Source organism: Cryptomeria japonica, chromosome 4 (genome assembly GCF_030272615.1).
Source record: "Cryptomeria japonica chromosome 4, Sugi_1.0, whole genome shotgun sequence".
NCBI classification, from domain to species: Eukaryota; Viridiplantae; Streptophyta; class Pinopsida; order Cupressales; family Cupressaceae; genus Cryptomeria; species Cryptomeria japonica.
In genome coordinates this window covers 722,569,979-722,587,043 of record NC_081408.1, presented here as the reverse complement: position 1 = coordinate 722,587,043, position 17,065 = coordinate 722,569,979, and the positions used below count along the sequence as shown (strand labels likewise).

The 17,065-nt window shown below is 36.2% G+C and overlaps 1 pseudogene; it reads left to right on the top strand.

Moving 5' to 3' along the window:
• The first annotated feature begins 875 nt into the window (after window positions 1-875).
• On the top strand, window positions 876-9,600 carry LOC131875343 (xyloglucan endotransglucosylase protein 1-like; annotated as a pseudogene).
• Window positions 9,601-17,065: the final 7,465 nt, after the last annotated feature.

Sequence of the window (17,065 nt, the reverse complement as noted above, 5' to 3'; positions counted from 1 at the left end):
AGCTTTTGTCACTTGTTTGAGACTCTTATCAAAGGTAATACTAGTATCAATTTCCATCACCTCTTTAAATATGTTCATAATCACATTATATTATCCTATTTTCCTCTTCTCCAATTCTTTATATTATTTATACACAATCAATTAGAATGAAATTAATAATAATTAATATTCATTTATATTTTTAATCAGAGTGATAAAATCACGCCACATTACTATTTCATGCTCTATAACTTCTCGTCATATGTAATAGATGTATAATTTTTTCCTTTCTAATTTTTTTTTTAAATTGACATTTTAAATTATGGCAAATTTGAAAGAATGAAAGAGTGTGAATATTGTACAATTAAAGAATAGTGAGAAACTTCTTGTCCTGAGGTAGAGTAGATTGACAGTGTTTGATGTCTAATGGATGCATTCAGCAGGAAGGTATCTGGAACAGTAATCATATATGATGTACCTCACAGTAATCATATATCATATACTTCTTGTGCGCCCATTGAAGCTTTTGCTGCTCACTCAAATCTAGTGTTGCTTCACTATACCACCAATTTGTAGAGCAATCAGAGGAAGAAGGCTGGCGAAGCCCAGCACTATGATAGGATTAATCATAAAAAGAGCAGCGCCATGGACAATATGAAGCTACCAATGTTGATGTCGTATATTACTGTAATAGACAAGAGAGCAAAGGGCAATGGGAAAAAAATGAGGCGAACATAAGCCATATATATATGAGGAAGGTAGAGAAGCAAATCCATCAACTATAAATTTCCAGAAGGCAATTGTATGAGGTGGAACTGGGAGTTTCCCAGTGGTGTAAAATAGAATTAAGTCTGTGGGAACAAGTTTCCGCATGACAGAATTAGCACAGCTGTGTAATGCGCAATTTAGGTTTGATTCTGCTTCATCGACTTTCGGAATCCACCACAAAAGTCCCACGTATCAATTTTACTATCCACTTAGAAGCGCCGACGGTTTTGGCGGCCGCCGCCCCTAATGATTGGTATTACGAACAAGTTGTTGGATCTCCGCTACCGCTTACCCATCAATTGGCATGAGGGCCCCAACTTCGACGTGTTGTGGTCATTTGCTATTATTTTTATTTTTATTGAATCGATGCATAAATAAACTACATGAGAAATGGGCAGTACAAGGACTGCCAAGGGAACACATGATAGTGTTTTGCTGCAACTACATTAATATAAACCATTTACAATTATAATAGTTCACAACCATACCTAAAATCATAAGGCCTAAAAGTCATATAACAGCAGAGATTTGAAGAGTATAAACCATATGCAATACAACAGCTACCATATGTAAAATCTTAAGGACTACCAGCCATATAAGCAGGGGAAAATTTTAGTTATACATTGAATTTGAAAAATCTTTAAAGTTGTTTGGAGCAAATAATATCTTTTTTCTGATGTTGAAGAACTTGAAGCTCGATGTAGTTCACATTGTAATTAATCTTGCTCCTCTCACACACTCTGTAGTTGACCATAAAGAAAGATATAAAGATATTTGAAACAAGGTGTCAGAGTAAAACATTAAATTTTTTTATTATTCCACATTATATTTTTTTGAGTGATGGTAGGGAAATCTTTAATTGTCATCTTTTGTGATGTGGAGAATGTGTGAGAGCTATGTACATTTTTTCTATTTTAGAAGTATCCCCAAGACTCATCCCAAGGATTCCCACCAGACTTTATCTTGGACTTACTTTTTGCCAAGTTGGGGTTCCAATGGGGCGAGGGGAGGCTAGACTATTAATGATGAGAAAGCTATCTTTCAAATTATTTTATTTGATATTTTGTGATAAAAGATTCAATTAAATATTTTTTGTCTATTATTCATGGATTTTTTTTTGGATGTTTTAATTGATTTTATATTTGGCATTATCCATGCAACGGAAATTCTAGGATTTATACGTGTCATTTCTTGTATATTTTCATTATATTGTTATGTTTATGTGTGTTTTTCACATGAGGATAATTCTATACGTGGTTATTCCTTATTATAAGATAAATTTTAGAAAAATAATTATATTTTTTTATTGTAATATTTTCACAGTCTTAATATATTTATCAATATGTTTATCAAATTTATCATACAATTAATATTTTACTAATAATAAAAATACAAATTTTTAATTATTATATAATATATTTTGTCTATTGTCGAAATTGATTTTTTCTAAATAAATCTATCAATGATCAAATCTTATTGAGTGCAAAGAAGCCTCAACATCATAAAGATGAGGTTGAGAATGTGTCTAAAGTGACTTTGACAAAAATGGATGCTACTCAATCCTTGAGTTCCAAATGAAGAAGTTTCAGCCTAAAACTCATGTAAAAAATCAAATTATAATCGACAATATTGCACGATCTATATATAAATCTACAAATGACTTGTAATAATATGAAACTGTCACATACTTCTTAGAGTAAATACCTAACTATACTACAAATGAAACATTCATATCTTACCTCTTAGAAAAAAACCTAAAAAACTTTCAACCTAAAACCAATAATCCTATAATTAATTATATTTGATATTAAACCTTCAATAAAAAAGGATGGAATTCTTTTATTGTGTTGCATAAGTAATTTTTATTAAATATAGTTGGGACCACACGAGCACTTTAGAAATTCCGAGTTACTGTACAAGCAGAAGGGAGGACAAAACATCATGCTCCCAAATACAATTCAAATGTCAACATCGTAAGACACGTCACCCCTAATGATGCCAAAATAGTTGATGTTATCCACAGCTGTGAAGCCTCTTTCGCCTCCACGGCCGAAACAACTGACAGCTATAAACCGCGGGTTAGGAGCCGCTTCCGCCTACCACAAGTAACTTCCCAGAAATTTCGCTCAATGGCTTTTTTGCTTGTATGCATTTCTTATATATATATATCTTCCCTTTGCCTCATAATTTCCATCGCCCTTTCGTTTCTGCTCTATCGCATCGACAGCTTCACATTATCCATGGCGCTGCTCTCCTTATGTTTACTCTTAACACACCTTGCTTATTTGCAGAATGTGTCTGCAAATTTTTACAGCAATTTTGACATCACGTGGGGTAATGACCACGCTAAGATACTTGACAACGGCCAGCAGTTGCAGCTTACTCTCGATCAGTCCTCAGGTATATATTATATGCATTTTATAATTTAATCCATTCATGTTTCACTGTTCGATTCAATGAATATGACTAACTTTGTTAATTGAAACAGGTTCAGGGTTCCAATCGAAGAATGAATATCTGTTTGCAAAAATCGATATGCAAATCAAGTTGGTGCCCGGTGACTCGGCAGGCACTGTAACAGCTTACTATGTAACTCTCTCTCCCTCTCCCTCTCTCTTCAATATACTCTAGTTGTCAACATAATACCCAGTGGACATTGAATTTTATTGCTTCCGAACTGATTATTCCATGTAAACTCATCTCCTGAATGTATGTATCTTTCTTAATTTGATGGGTGCAGATGTCTTCTCAAGAAGATAAACACGACGAAATATGTTAGGATGAAGAAATCGAATTGAAAACAACAGATAAACAGAATTAACAACACACAGCTCACAAACAATGAGACACACAGATTTATCGTGGTTCGGCAATTGCCTACATCCACACTTGAAGCAGGGGAATCACTCTATTATTCACCAATCTGGTTTACATATACACAGCTGCAATCAGCTCTAGCAATTAACCTTCATTAATGAATTACAATCAACTTTTAAAGAGCAAGCAAAGAGAATATGAATAGACAAGAGTTTTGGCGGCAAACAAAGAAGGAGTCCGTTGGAGTTCAACTTCCAACAATCTCCCACTGAAGGCCAATGAACTGCTGCAACAAGTAGATTCCCCCACTCAGTTCTATTATCAGTTATTGGAAAGGCCAAGAGAAGCTCGGCAGAAATCGAACTTCTCCCACTTAACCACTTTAGTGAGCACATCAACTGGATTTAGGTCTATATGAATCTTATCTACACGAAACTTGCTTTCTTCAACCATATGGCAAACATAATGACTGCGAACATCAACATGTTTTGACCGCGGCTGAGATGTCTGATGTTTAGTCATAAAAATTGCATTGTTGTTATCACAAAACTAAACAAAATTTGATTGTTTCAAACCCAACTCGTTGAACAAGAGTTGCAACCATACCATCTCTTTTGCTCTCTCGGAAAGAGCTATGTATTCTGCTTCTGCGGTTGATTGAGCAACTGTATGTTGCAATTTTGAAGCCCAACTAATCGTTGCCTTGACAAATGTGAAAGAATAACCAAAAGTAGACTTTCTTTTGTCTAAGTCACCAGAAAAATTAGAATCGGTAAACCCTTGCAAAACTGCCTTGTCCTTTCCAAACCATAAACAAAAATCAGAAGTACCTTTGAAATACCTCAAGATATACTCAACCGCCTCCCAATGTGATTTGCCTAGATTAGCCATAAATCTGCTCACCAATCCCACAACATGAGCAATGTCTGGTCGAGTAGACACCATAGCATACATGAGGCTTCCAACTGCATATTTGTATGGAATTTTATCCATAAACTCCTTATCTTCTTGTGTTTTAGGACACAATTGAGAAGACAACTGAAAATGAGAGGCTAAAAGTACACAAACAGACTTAGTATCTGCCATACCAAATCTATCCAACACTTTTTTAATGTAGTCTTGCTGAGATAGTTTGAGTTCTCTCTTTTTTCTATCCCGAAAAATAGTCATTCCTAGTATCTTCTTTGCTGCCCCTAAATCTTTCATGGCAAATTCTTTCGCTAAATGAGTCTTAAGTTCACTCACAATCCTCATGCTTGTGCCGGTCACTAGCATATCATCCACATAAAGGAAAAGAATGACAAATTCGCCATTAGGAAGCTTCTTGTAATAGATACAAGGATCAGACTCGCTGCGAGTAAACTTGTGATCAATCATGAACTTGTCAAATTTAAGATACCACTGCCGGGGGGCTTGCTTAAGCTCATACAAACTGTGTTTCAATCTGCAATAAAGGTGTTCCTGTCCCTTTTTAATGAACCCTTCCGGCTAATGCATAAATAGTTCCTCATCAAGATTTCCATGGAGAAATGCCATCTTCACATCCAGTTGTTCAAGTTCAAGATCCCAGGCTGCAACTAAGCCCAATACTGCTCGGATGGTAGTCATTTTAACTACTGGCGAGAAAATTTCTTTTAAGTCGAGGTCTTGCTGCTACGCATATCCCTTTACAACCAATCTCGCTTGAAATCTTTTGTGACCATCGACTTCATCTTTTAGTTTGTATACCCATTTATTTCTTAATGCCTTTCTGTCAAGCGGAAGTGGCACCAAATCCCATGTTGGATTTCTCACTAGTGCGTCCATTTCTTCACACATTGCAACATGTCAGTTATCATGGTCTACATTTTTACAAGCCTCTTTGTATGTTGCAAGCTCTATTTGATCAAAGATGAGCAAAGAAGGTTCAGCCTCTTCACAAAACAATAAGTCATAATCAAAAGATTTTGCAGGAGGTCGCCTCTGTCTAGTTGATTTCCTCAATTGACTCTATGTTTCAGTAGTAGAGTCATTCAATTTTTGGGATCCCTGTTTATGCAATCTTACATCTCTCCCATTGTCTCTGGTTATGTCCCCTTTAATGACTCTGTTTTTGAGTCTAGTTTGATCTCTGTCTGCAGGGTAATCAAAAACTTATGGATTTTTATCCACGTTTGATGCACGCAGATCGCAGGAGGGGAACCTCGCAGAAGTTTTATCCACCACATGAGATGGGCGAGAGGGCTGCATGCGCAAGGCCGTGGCAACGTCCTCACGGGCCTGCACGGGAGGGAGACTCTGCTGGTGGACTGTGGAGGTGGAGCCTGCAGGGACCACATGGAGTGGACTATAGGGAGCCCGCGGGAGTGGGGAGAAGACTGCAACAAACTCATGGGGAAGACCACACGGGGTGTGCATGGAGGTTGCGGGTAGCTCACGGGAGAGGGAGCAAGGAGCCTGCGGAGGAGTGGAGGAAGCTACGGGCAGGTCACACGAGGAGTGAGGGGAGGCACAAGCTTGCAGAGGCTATCATGGAGGTGGGTGTGGGGACTGCGTAGCATACTGTGAGGAGTGTAGATCACGATGTGAAGAGTGCGGTGGAGGTGCAGAGCACCGTGGAAGTTGCCCAACCAAATAATGTGAGCCAACATCAACGTGATAATGATTTTCCAAGTTTCCTCCAACATCAGTGGTATTTTGGGGAGGATATGCTCTATTTTGCAAACCCCCAAATTTTGAATTAAATGAAGACCAAACATTTTCAACACTCACTTCATCATTCTCAGACTGAGAATTGTATTCAACAGATGTAGATGTCATAGGAGCTCCCACTGAATGAGAGACCGGAGGTAGAGCACTGGTAGTCGAATTCTGAAGTAGAGACATAGGAACATAATCTGTCTCTAATTTATTTGCATCTTGTAGTGCGGGAAAGGAGGTTTCATGAAAGACTTCATCTCTACTGCGAACAATCCTTTTGTGAACTGAATCCCACAATCTAAAACCAAACTGCTCTTCTCCATACCCCACAAAGATACATTTCAGTGACTTTGGATCCAATTTCTTTCGCTTTTCTTTGGGTACATGCGAGAAGGCTTCGCATCCAAACACATGAAGATGTGAATATGAAATCCTCTTCCCTTGCCATTCCTTTTCCGGAATACCAAAATCCAATTTAGATGATGGACTTCAGTTGATTAAATATACTGATGTGTTACATGCTTCTGCCCAAAATTATTTGCCTAAACCTGCATTAGACAACATACATCGTGCCTTCTCAAGAATTGTTCTATTCATCCTCTCGGCTGCACCGTTTTCTTGAGGAGTGAAAGGAACAATCTTGATTCTTCTAATCCCATTATCAGCACAAAAATTATCAAATTCATGTGAACAAAATTCCCCACCGTTATCAGTTTGTAAACATTTAATCCTATGCCCAATCTGATTTTCAACTAAAGCCTTGAAAATTTTAAATTTTGAAAACACTTCAGATTTCTTAGAAAGCATATAAATCCATACTTTTCTTGTACAATCATCAAGAAATGTTACAAAATAGTTAGCTCCTCCAATGGAGGTTATCTCGGTTGGTCTAAAAACATCCGAGTATATAAGCTCCAGGGGTGTTGTCTTTGTGTCACGCCCACCTTTCAAAAAATTGACTCTCTTTTGTTTGCCATAGAGGCAATGTTCACAAAAGGCTAAGTCTGCAAGCTTGAGGCCCAGTAGCTGATTTCTTGTATGCATAACATGGAGACCTTTCTTGCTAATGTGCCCAAGTTTTTGATGCCAAAGATCCGCTTTGCTGTCCGCAATCACCATTGCAGCTCCCACTTCACCATGAGTCTTAAATATGTATAGGCTTCCCACTTTGTTACCATTTGCAATCAGCATGGTACCATGGGTTACTTTCCATGTATCCAGGAGAAAATTAACATTAAGACTTTAACCAAAGAGCTGTCCAATGGATATCAAATTCCGCTTCAATTTTGGGACATGGAGAACATCTTTGAGCAGCCATGTTTTACCAACTTCTAATGGCAACAATACATCCCCTTTGCCGATAATTTCACAAGCTTTGTTATCACCTAAGAAAACATTGCCAAAATGACCTTCATGGTAGTTAATGAATGCTTCAAGACATGAGGTAGCATGATAGGAGGCACCAAAATCAAGCACCCATGAATCCGGAGTAGTGTCGGTTGTTGAAAGGATTAAAACGCTATCATCTTTATCATAAACTGTATTTGCTTCACTATCCCGCACCCTCTCTTGTGCCCTTTTGAAATTTCTGCACTCCTTTTTCACATGACCAGCTTTGCCACAAAACCAACATTCACCATTTTTGTTTCTAGACTTCGATCTCTTTGCTGATTTTGAATGTCTATGGTAATTATTTCTGTCTCTATTATGACTTCTACCTCTATTATTGGTGCTGACCATCGTTAAGGCTTCACCGGATGAAGGTTCATCATTTTTTCTTCTCAAATCCTCGCTGAGAAGAGTAGCTACTACATCACTAAAAACTAACTTATTTTTACCGGATATAGATGTGCTAACTGTTGTTACAACACCATCCCAGCTGCTTGATAAAGAACATAATAATAAAACAGTCTTGCTTTCATCATCTTGTGTCATCCCCACTGAAGTCACTTGACTAATCAATGTATTGAATTCATTGATGTGGTTTGCCATAGCACAACCTTCCTTCATTTTCAGTTTGTACAAGCGCTTCATAATAAAAACTTTATTTGCAGTTGATGCCATTTCATACATGGCTAAAAGTCTATCTCATACTTCTTTTGTTGTTGCATCACCCATGACATTGAAGAGAAATTATTGGACAACGAGAGAAAAATTGTCGCTCTCGCCTTCTTGTCCAATTTTTCTCAATCTTCATCAGCCATCCCAGTTGGTTTCTTTGCTTTCCCTTCAAGCACGAGTGAAAGGTCTTGCTTTATCAGCAAAGACTCCATCTGCACTTTCCATAATCTGAAGCTCTGACCGGAGAACTTCTCTATCTTCAATTCTTCCATGATTTTGGAAATTCAAACACCAAAATCTAAACAGCAATCTAACCTCGCTCTGATACCAATTGTTAGGATGAAGAAATCGAATTGAAAACAACAAATAAACAGAATTAACAACACACAGCACAAGTAATGAGACAAACAAATTTATCATGGTTCGGCAATTGCCTACATCCACACTTGAAGCAGGGGAATCACTCTATTATTCACCAATCTGGTTTACATATACACAGCTGCAAACAGCTCCAACAATTAACCTTCATTAATGAATTACAATCAGCTCTTAAAGAGCAAGCAAAGAGAATATGAATAGCCAAGAGTTTTGGCTACAAACAAGGAAGAAGTCCATTGGACTTCAACTTCCAACAAAATAGACTTTGAGTTTCTGGGAAACCTGTCTGGAGATCCCTATATCGTGCAGACAAATGTTTTCTCACAAGGCCAAGGCAATCGAGAACAACGAATCTACCTCTGGTTTGATCCCACTGCAGACTTCCACACTTATTCTGTTCTCTGGAATTCCCAACAAATTTTGTAAGTATAACTAAATTTACCCCTACCCCTTCAGCTTAAGTTCTTAACAGCCTTCCGGGCTAAGGCTCTGAAGTATTAACGTGGCCGTTCTGATAACATAAACTATGCTGATGTGATGGTATTGAGCAGATTTTCTGTGGATGGAACTCCCGTGAGAGTGTTTAAGAACAATGAGAATGTGGGTATGGCATATCCGAAGAATCAAGGCATGAGAATATATTCGAGTCTGTGGAACGGAGACGATTGGGCAACTAGAGGTGGGCTTGTGAAGATCGACTGGAGCAAAGCCCCCTTCGTCGCCTCATACAAGAATTTTAATACACAGGTGTGCACTTCTTCCTCTGACTGCTCTGCAAATGCGTGGTACAGTCAAGCAGCATTGGATTCGGCTGAGTAGCAGCAGCTTCGATGGGTGCGCAAGAACTATATGGTATATGATTACTGTTCGGACACCAAAAGGTCTCGGCAGGGCCTTCCTACTGAATGCACCGATTAGACATCAAATTGAATCTAGAGCTGATTTAATCCACTGTACATTCAGGACAAGAAACTTCTCAGAATTCTTTAATTTTATAACTTAGCAACGATTCCAATAAATCTGATGTCTTTGAATGTGGAATAAACAAGAGCTGTAAGGTAGTCTAGTTCCTGTACAAATTCGCAAGGGTATATTGGCAGAACAAAATGATTACTAAAATTTGAAGTATATAGTTTAAAATAGTGATAGAATTTGTAAATAATAATTAATATCATGCTAAAACAATGTTATTAACGGTTAGAGAATGATATGACATTGATTAGAATTAGATTAATAATTAGATTTTAAAAATAGATTAGAATTAGATTAATAATTTTAGATTAATAATTAGAATTTCAAGTACTTCATAAACTTGCAATTTTTAAAATCTATTTTCTATTGTTAAATTTCACATCCTTTAAGAAAATCTTCCACCTCTTTATTAAAAATTTAAATCTGTCTTAAAATTCCCACTCTCTTACTGATTGTTAGGTTTAAGAAAATAAAGAATTATATAAACAAGAAATTTCTTAACACATAAAATATTAGATAAAAAGTAGAAAATTTAAACATATATATTTTATTAATAAACATTTTAAAAAACATAATTCAATTATTGCAACAATAATCATTGTTTTCATTTATAAAAGTCTAAAACATATATTATAAACTTGGAGCACTTCCTTCATTCAAACTACATTTTTTTTTATGTATCTATACTTGCAAATATCTAAATAATGAATGATTCTATTTATGGACTTTTGAAGAAAAAAAAAAAAATCATCTAAGAGATGAGGAGGAGATCAAGAATCTAATTTAGCTGTTCAAATATCTATGGAGTCAACTCAGGTTTTGTTAAATAAAAAATTGTCATTTTGAACTGATGGGAAGATAATAATAAATTATTTAATTTAAGTGAAGGATAAATGTGAGGACCAAGCTTCCATTGAAAGACATAGTTTGTTGATGATTGAAAAGAGCTTTGACAAATTTTATTAATATGAGAAGCTGATTGAAGAGATGAAAATATAAATTATTTGAAAAGAGATAAAGATAACTAATAAATGATATATGAAAAATAAATGGTAATTAACAATATGCCAAAACAATGTGATTAATGGTTAGGGAATGATACAACAATGATTAGAATTAGAATAGTAATTTGAGTGTCTACTACTCCCACAAATCTTGTGAAATGAATGGAATTTATATTATATACTTTAAAATCATAATTTTCTACTTTGACTAGATGAATTTGAACATATGATCCATTTAAACTGCATTTGAATGTCATTTCTCTTATAAATTTCAAATTTCAAATCACATTCACTCTACACAAAATTATAATATTTTAAAATCTATATTCCATAAATAATTTCCTTATATAATAATCACATAGTCAAAGACATACATATAAGTGAAGAAAACAACAATTATGAGGCAACTAAAAATATATCACATAGTCAAAGACATACATATAAGTGAAGAAAACAACAATTATGAGGCAACCAAAAATATATATTGGGGGGGGGGGGACGCACACTGCAAATCCATTGAGAGAAGAAAAGTCGTTGGTGTTCAATAGAAATGAGAGTTAGCCTGTGGTCTATAGATTCCACGCAGGAATTAATGTCTTTGTCTACAAAGAAAGAATGAATGAGTTTCCGTGTGACAAAGGTGGCACAAGTGTCTAATGTAGATACAAATGACAATCAAACTTGGGATTTTGGTGCTCTGCACTGGCTAGCGTCTTTAATTATGATATACACAATTCTTAGTATCCTACACCGAAATCTGATGTGCTCAATTGTTGTCCACTTAGAAATGCTGACAGTTTCCTCCACACCAACGCCTCTAATCATTGGTATTGATTATAGGTTGTTGGTTTTTTCTCTACTCCTAACATATCTATTGTCCAAGCCCCAACTTCTAACTTCTCATCTACCTATTCCATAATCAACAATAAGGTTCCTTGGTATTCTCGGCTGGGCTTAACCAGCACACCTAAGTGCTGACCGTTCTTAGGTGGCTGATGTGGCCAGCTGTGATCTGTCCATCCATGTGTGTCGTTAACCGATGCCATTTGGTAGTTGTCGATGACTTTTAAATTTCAAATTGTTTCTCTCGTCCACCCGGCATTACAAGTTGTCGAATTGCAGGAGTAAATGTAAAAGCATGTATGAGTTTAGTGAGATATTCTAGTTCGGAAAGCTCTGATAGACTTGTATGCGAAAAATGTAGAAGCAAAGACGAGTCACTATACTACATGACCATGGAATGCTACGGTTGCAGGACAGGTAAACGAGAAGAGAAAAACATATAATCCACGTTAAATAATAGAAAGAAAATTACACAACAAACATATTACATAGTGAATTACATGGTTCATCATAATTGGTTACATCCACGAGAAAGCATGGAATAATTTCTAGTAACTGATATCTAATATATAGACTGTAAACATCTATTTATACATTCATATGCAGCTATGAAACAAATAATTCGAGAAGGCGAATGGTAATGTCAACGTTGAACTTCGCATTCCTAATAATCTTCCCCTGGAAGTTCAACTAGTACATCCATGCACTGTGACATCCCCGGTGTGTCCACTTCTAAACTCACATTACAACTAGGACCATAGAATATTTTAACTCCACCAAACTTTATTCAAGAAATCTTCGAATTAATCTTCTCCAAAGAACATCAAACTTAATAAAACTTAAATAATTATTTTATCTTGGAATGTAAGGGAGTCGAATAGAATCTCTAGACAAAGGGATATTCGTCAGTTGATTAGATCTCATGCTCTAGATATGGCGTTTATTCACGATTATAAGTTATCAATTGATGGTATGCTTAATAAGGTTTCCAAAATTTAAGCTTGGATTCATTATCAATGCATTGGGACTCAAGGCAACTTAGGGGGTATGACTTGCCTTTGGGACCATAGTAAGATTGTGCCTTTGTGGTGGATTAATAGCAGGTCTTCCATCTCTATGGCTGCTAGAAGTTGTGATTTTGGGGAAATTATCCTTTTCACAAATGTTTATGCTCCAATGGATATTTTGGGAAAATCTATTCTTTGGTGACATATTTGATATATTCGATCCCTTACTCTTTTGGTCCCTTGGATCATTGCTATAAGTTTTAATGCAATCTCTATGACAAATGAAAATATAGGTTGTAATGTCATTATCGGTCCTTCTATAGGGCTTCTACAAGATAATATTGATTTTGCAAGTGTTGTGGATGTTAAGACCAATAATGGAGTATTCACTTGGAATAATAGAAGATTTAGGGAGGAGGCTATAGTAGAGAGATTGGATAGATTTTTGGTCTCCTGTTTTTGGATGGAGGATTCCTAGGTAACTAGTTCTGAGATTTTAAATTGGAAAGGATTTGACTATTGCCTGATGAAATTTACTGCGTCTCGCTTTCGTGTCTCCAAAAATCCTTCCTTTGAGTTTTAGCTCATGTGGCTTTGTTATACTTCTCTTCGGGACCTTATTATGGTTTGGTGGTAAGAGGGGAAACCTACTTATGCTACTGAAAAGTATGCTTTTGTCAAACCACTTCAATTCATCAAGTATAAGATTAAAAGGTGGAATAGATTGCAATTTGACAATGTTTTTGTTGTGAAATTCCAGGCACAATCTCGAGTGGATGCAATTACTCATCAAATTAGAGATCAAGGCTTTTAGAGGATATGTATAAAGAGGAGTTAGTTGTAGTGAAGAAGTTGGAGGAATGGGAGCTTTTGGAGGAGATTTTTTGGAAGAAAAATTCTAGAATAGATTGGCTTCAGGATGGTGACAAGAACACAAGTTCTTCCACAACTGAGTAAAGGATAGATGACATGGTAATATTATTTATTCTATCATTTCTTTTGAGGGCATTCCACTCTCTTCCTTTAAGGAATTTTCTCAAGATGCAACTAGATTTTTTGGAGCCCATTTCTCTAAGGATACCCCTTCTTCCTTTTTGGAAGAAGGTTTAGTGCTTGATTGTATCCCTTCTATTGTCTCAGGTGAAATGAATAAGTATCTATGTAGGCCTATCTCCCTGGGTGAAGTTGAAGGAGTGGTGTTTGAAATAAAAAAAGGCTAAAGGTCCTCATCCAAATGGCTTCCCTATAGATTTCTATTAATAATTTTGGGAGATAATCAAATATCATCTCTTGGAGGTGGTATGGGAATCTTATAAAACCAAGTAGATGCTAAGGGCTATGAATGTTAATTTTGTTTCTCTCAAAAAGAAGGAGCTAATACTCTTGATTATTTTTGTCCTATTGCTTTGTGTTATGTGATCTATAAAATAATCACAAATTGATTGTACATAGACTTAAGCCATAATATCTCATTTAATTTGTAAAGAGTAGGCAAGTTTTGTTGTTGGGAGACAAATTTTTTATGGGGTTATTATAGCAATAGAGTCTTTATGTTCTATGGAATCTTCTAAGGGAAACTTGGCCATGTTTATAAAATTAGATATGGTCAAAGCTTATGATAGAGTCAAATGGAGTTTCCTTGGCAATTTTCTCAATGCCTTTGGCTTCAATAGTGAGTGGATAAACTGGGTTGTCAGCTACATAACTACTTCTTCTTTTGTTGTTCTCATTAATGGTGAATCTACAAAGCTATTTAGGGCTTCTAGAGGCTCAATGCCAAGTGATCCTTTATCCCCATATATGTTCATCTTAATGTCAGAAGGGTTGGGAAGATTTTTGAAGTCCTAGGTAAGCCAAGGATTGATCCAAGGTTGGAACTAGGGCAATGGTCTCCCTCCTTATCATCTTTGATATGTGAATGATACAAATTTTATGGGAATGGCTAGAATTATAGAGGCTGCTAACTTCAAGAAGTCTCTGGATACTTATCTGGCGGCTTCTGGACAATAGATTGATGAAAATAAGTCTTCTATCTTCTTTTTTAATATACTCATGTTACTATCCAACCTATCATTATGAAGATTTTAAGGTTTCAAGTTGGTGCTCTTCCTTTTACTTATCTTGGGATTCCTATTAGTGTTTGCCCTTTGTCTAGAGGATTCTAGTGGGATATTCTGGATAAGCTCTCTAGGAAGGCGAGTCATTGGAATTGTAAATGGCTTTCATCGATGGGGAGAGTTATCTTGTTGAAATCTAAAGTTATTTATCTCCCTATTTATAGATGTTTTGTGTAGACTGCTCCTATGGTTTTTATTAATGAATTTGAAGCTCTCTATATGCGGTTTTTGTGGTCTAGTAATTTTCTCTCTTCTAAGTGGATCTTGGTTAAATGTGAGTCTATTTGTAGACCGATACAAGAAGGAGGCCTTATTTTGCATCAAGTAACCTGAATGAATGGCCAGGTTTTGGCTAGTATGATGTTTAGGAGATGGTGCACTTTTCAACATCAAGGTTGGGCTAAAATTTTGAATATTAAGTATTTGGGGGGAGTGGAATATAGGGATGTTCCAAGATATAATATATTAGGCAAAGGTTCTATGATACGGTATACTCTTAGGAGAGGAGCACAGGTTGTCAAGCAAGGCCTCTTTTGGATTTGTAACAAAGTGGTTGAAGCTCTTTTCTTGTATGACTCTTGGGATGGTTTTCCCCCATTCTCTCTCAATTTCCATGGTTATAGTATATATGTGATTACTTTGTTGAAATTGGTTGGAGTAGAGCTAAGTATTTTAAATTTATTTAAAGTTTTGACAGAGAGCAAGTGGCTAGATGGAAAGAACCACATGAGTGGCATCTCGAATGTTCAAGGGTTGCTTATGAGGAGCCTTTCCATGATTTTGGCAGGAAGGATGTGCAACTCACTAATGGGCTAGGATGTTCTTTCTTGAGGCCAAGATCCAACGAGAAGATTTTTGGTGGCCTCTGGATATAAGGAGTTAGACAATATGACATATGGGGAGGTCAATGTCTTCTGGTGGAAGCAAGTTTCGAATCACTTTTCATAGCCTAAATGTAATTTCTTCTTCTGGTTGGTGGTTCAAAATAGGTGTCTTACTTGGAATAACCTTTGTAAAAGATGGTTTCAGGGTACTTTACTGTGTTTTTCTTGTAACAATAATGAGGAAAGTTCTTCACACCTCTTTTTATAGTGTTCTTTTTCTAAGGAAATATGGCACTATTTTTGGGGAGATTGGAAGCATGCTTGTGTTAATGCTGATTCTCTCTTGGAGTTTTGGAGCATTCTTGAAATACCTCCTATTAAATCTTATTTTCTCTAGGTTTCTTGGAATATTGGACCATCCTTTATCATTTGGCAATTATGGATTGAAAGAAATTGATGGTTTTTTCATGATAGGAGGATGTTGTCACAACAAGTGAGGCTAAGAATTATTAATATGCAATAGGAAACTTTTATAGCTAAATGTGATTTTTGTATTAACGTGGATCCACGTGACATGCCTATTGTTTAAAATTTGAATATTTTGGGTGGAGAGAGTATAGATATCTTATCTAGAAGGAATAGACAAGCCAGGTGTCAGAATCCTACGGTTGGTAAGTGGTTTCCTTTGCCCCCGTAGAGTCCTTAATGTGAATACAAATGGCTCTTCTCAAGGAAATCCAAGACATGTAGGAATTGTAGGTATTGGTAGGGATAATTTAGAAACATTGATTTTCCTCTTTTTCCGTTTAGAATGGATATCATACAAATAACCTTATGGAGGATTTGGCTATTTTGTTTGTGCTTGAGAGAGGATATGCCTTTGGCTAGAGAAAGGTTATTTATGAATCACACTGTCAAGTTATTACCGATATGTCGACTAATCAAAGATTGGGGGATGTAGATTGGCATCTCGCAATGCTGGGTAGACAAATTGTGAAGCTAAAGGATTATTTTGAGTCTGTTATTTTTTGTTATATATACTCCTAGGGAGGAACCTCATCACAATTTCCTAGGTGCAGTGTATTTGGACAATATTTCATAACACATCATAGATTACTGCCAAAGTTGTCGGTTAGGGATAACTCATCATGACCGGTGATAACTCATCACACAATCAGTGAAACTAATTAGAACACTGATACTGGTTAAGATTTAATCTCTTCCAACTCATAGACTGATTGTCCTCCATTCACTTCCTTGTTGATCTCCATAGTATCTCCAAATTGGTGTCAGTGAAAATGACCAAAACTAATGTCATTCTTGCATATACCGGTTGTCTACATATACTAGCTAGACACCTTCAAACTGGTTGGACTTCTCTATACAAATGATATCGGTTTTCAATACTAAGACTTAGGAGTAGTACTAGTTTGACTTAACTAAGATGACTATTACAATGTGAACATATGTGTGTGTATATGTGTCATCAATGACAACACGTAAAGTCATCCATTACAAAAATCATCATCAAGCCAACATAAACAACTATGTCTTTAGAAATACCTCTTTGCCTGGTTAGGTTGTGGCCTCAAAAATTTGTAGGGCATTTGTGGACA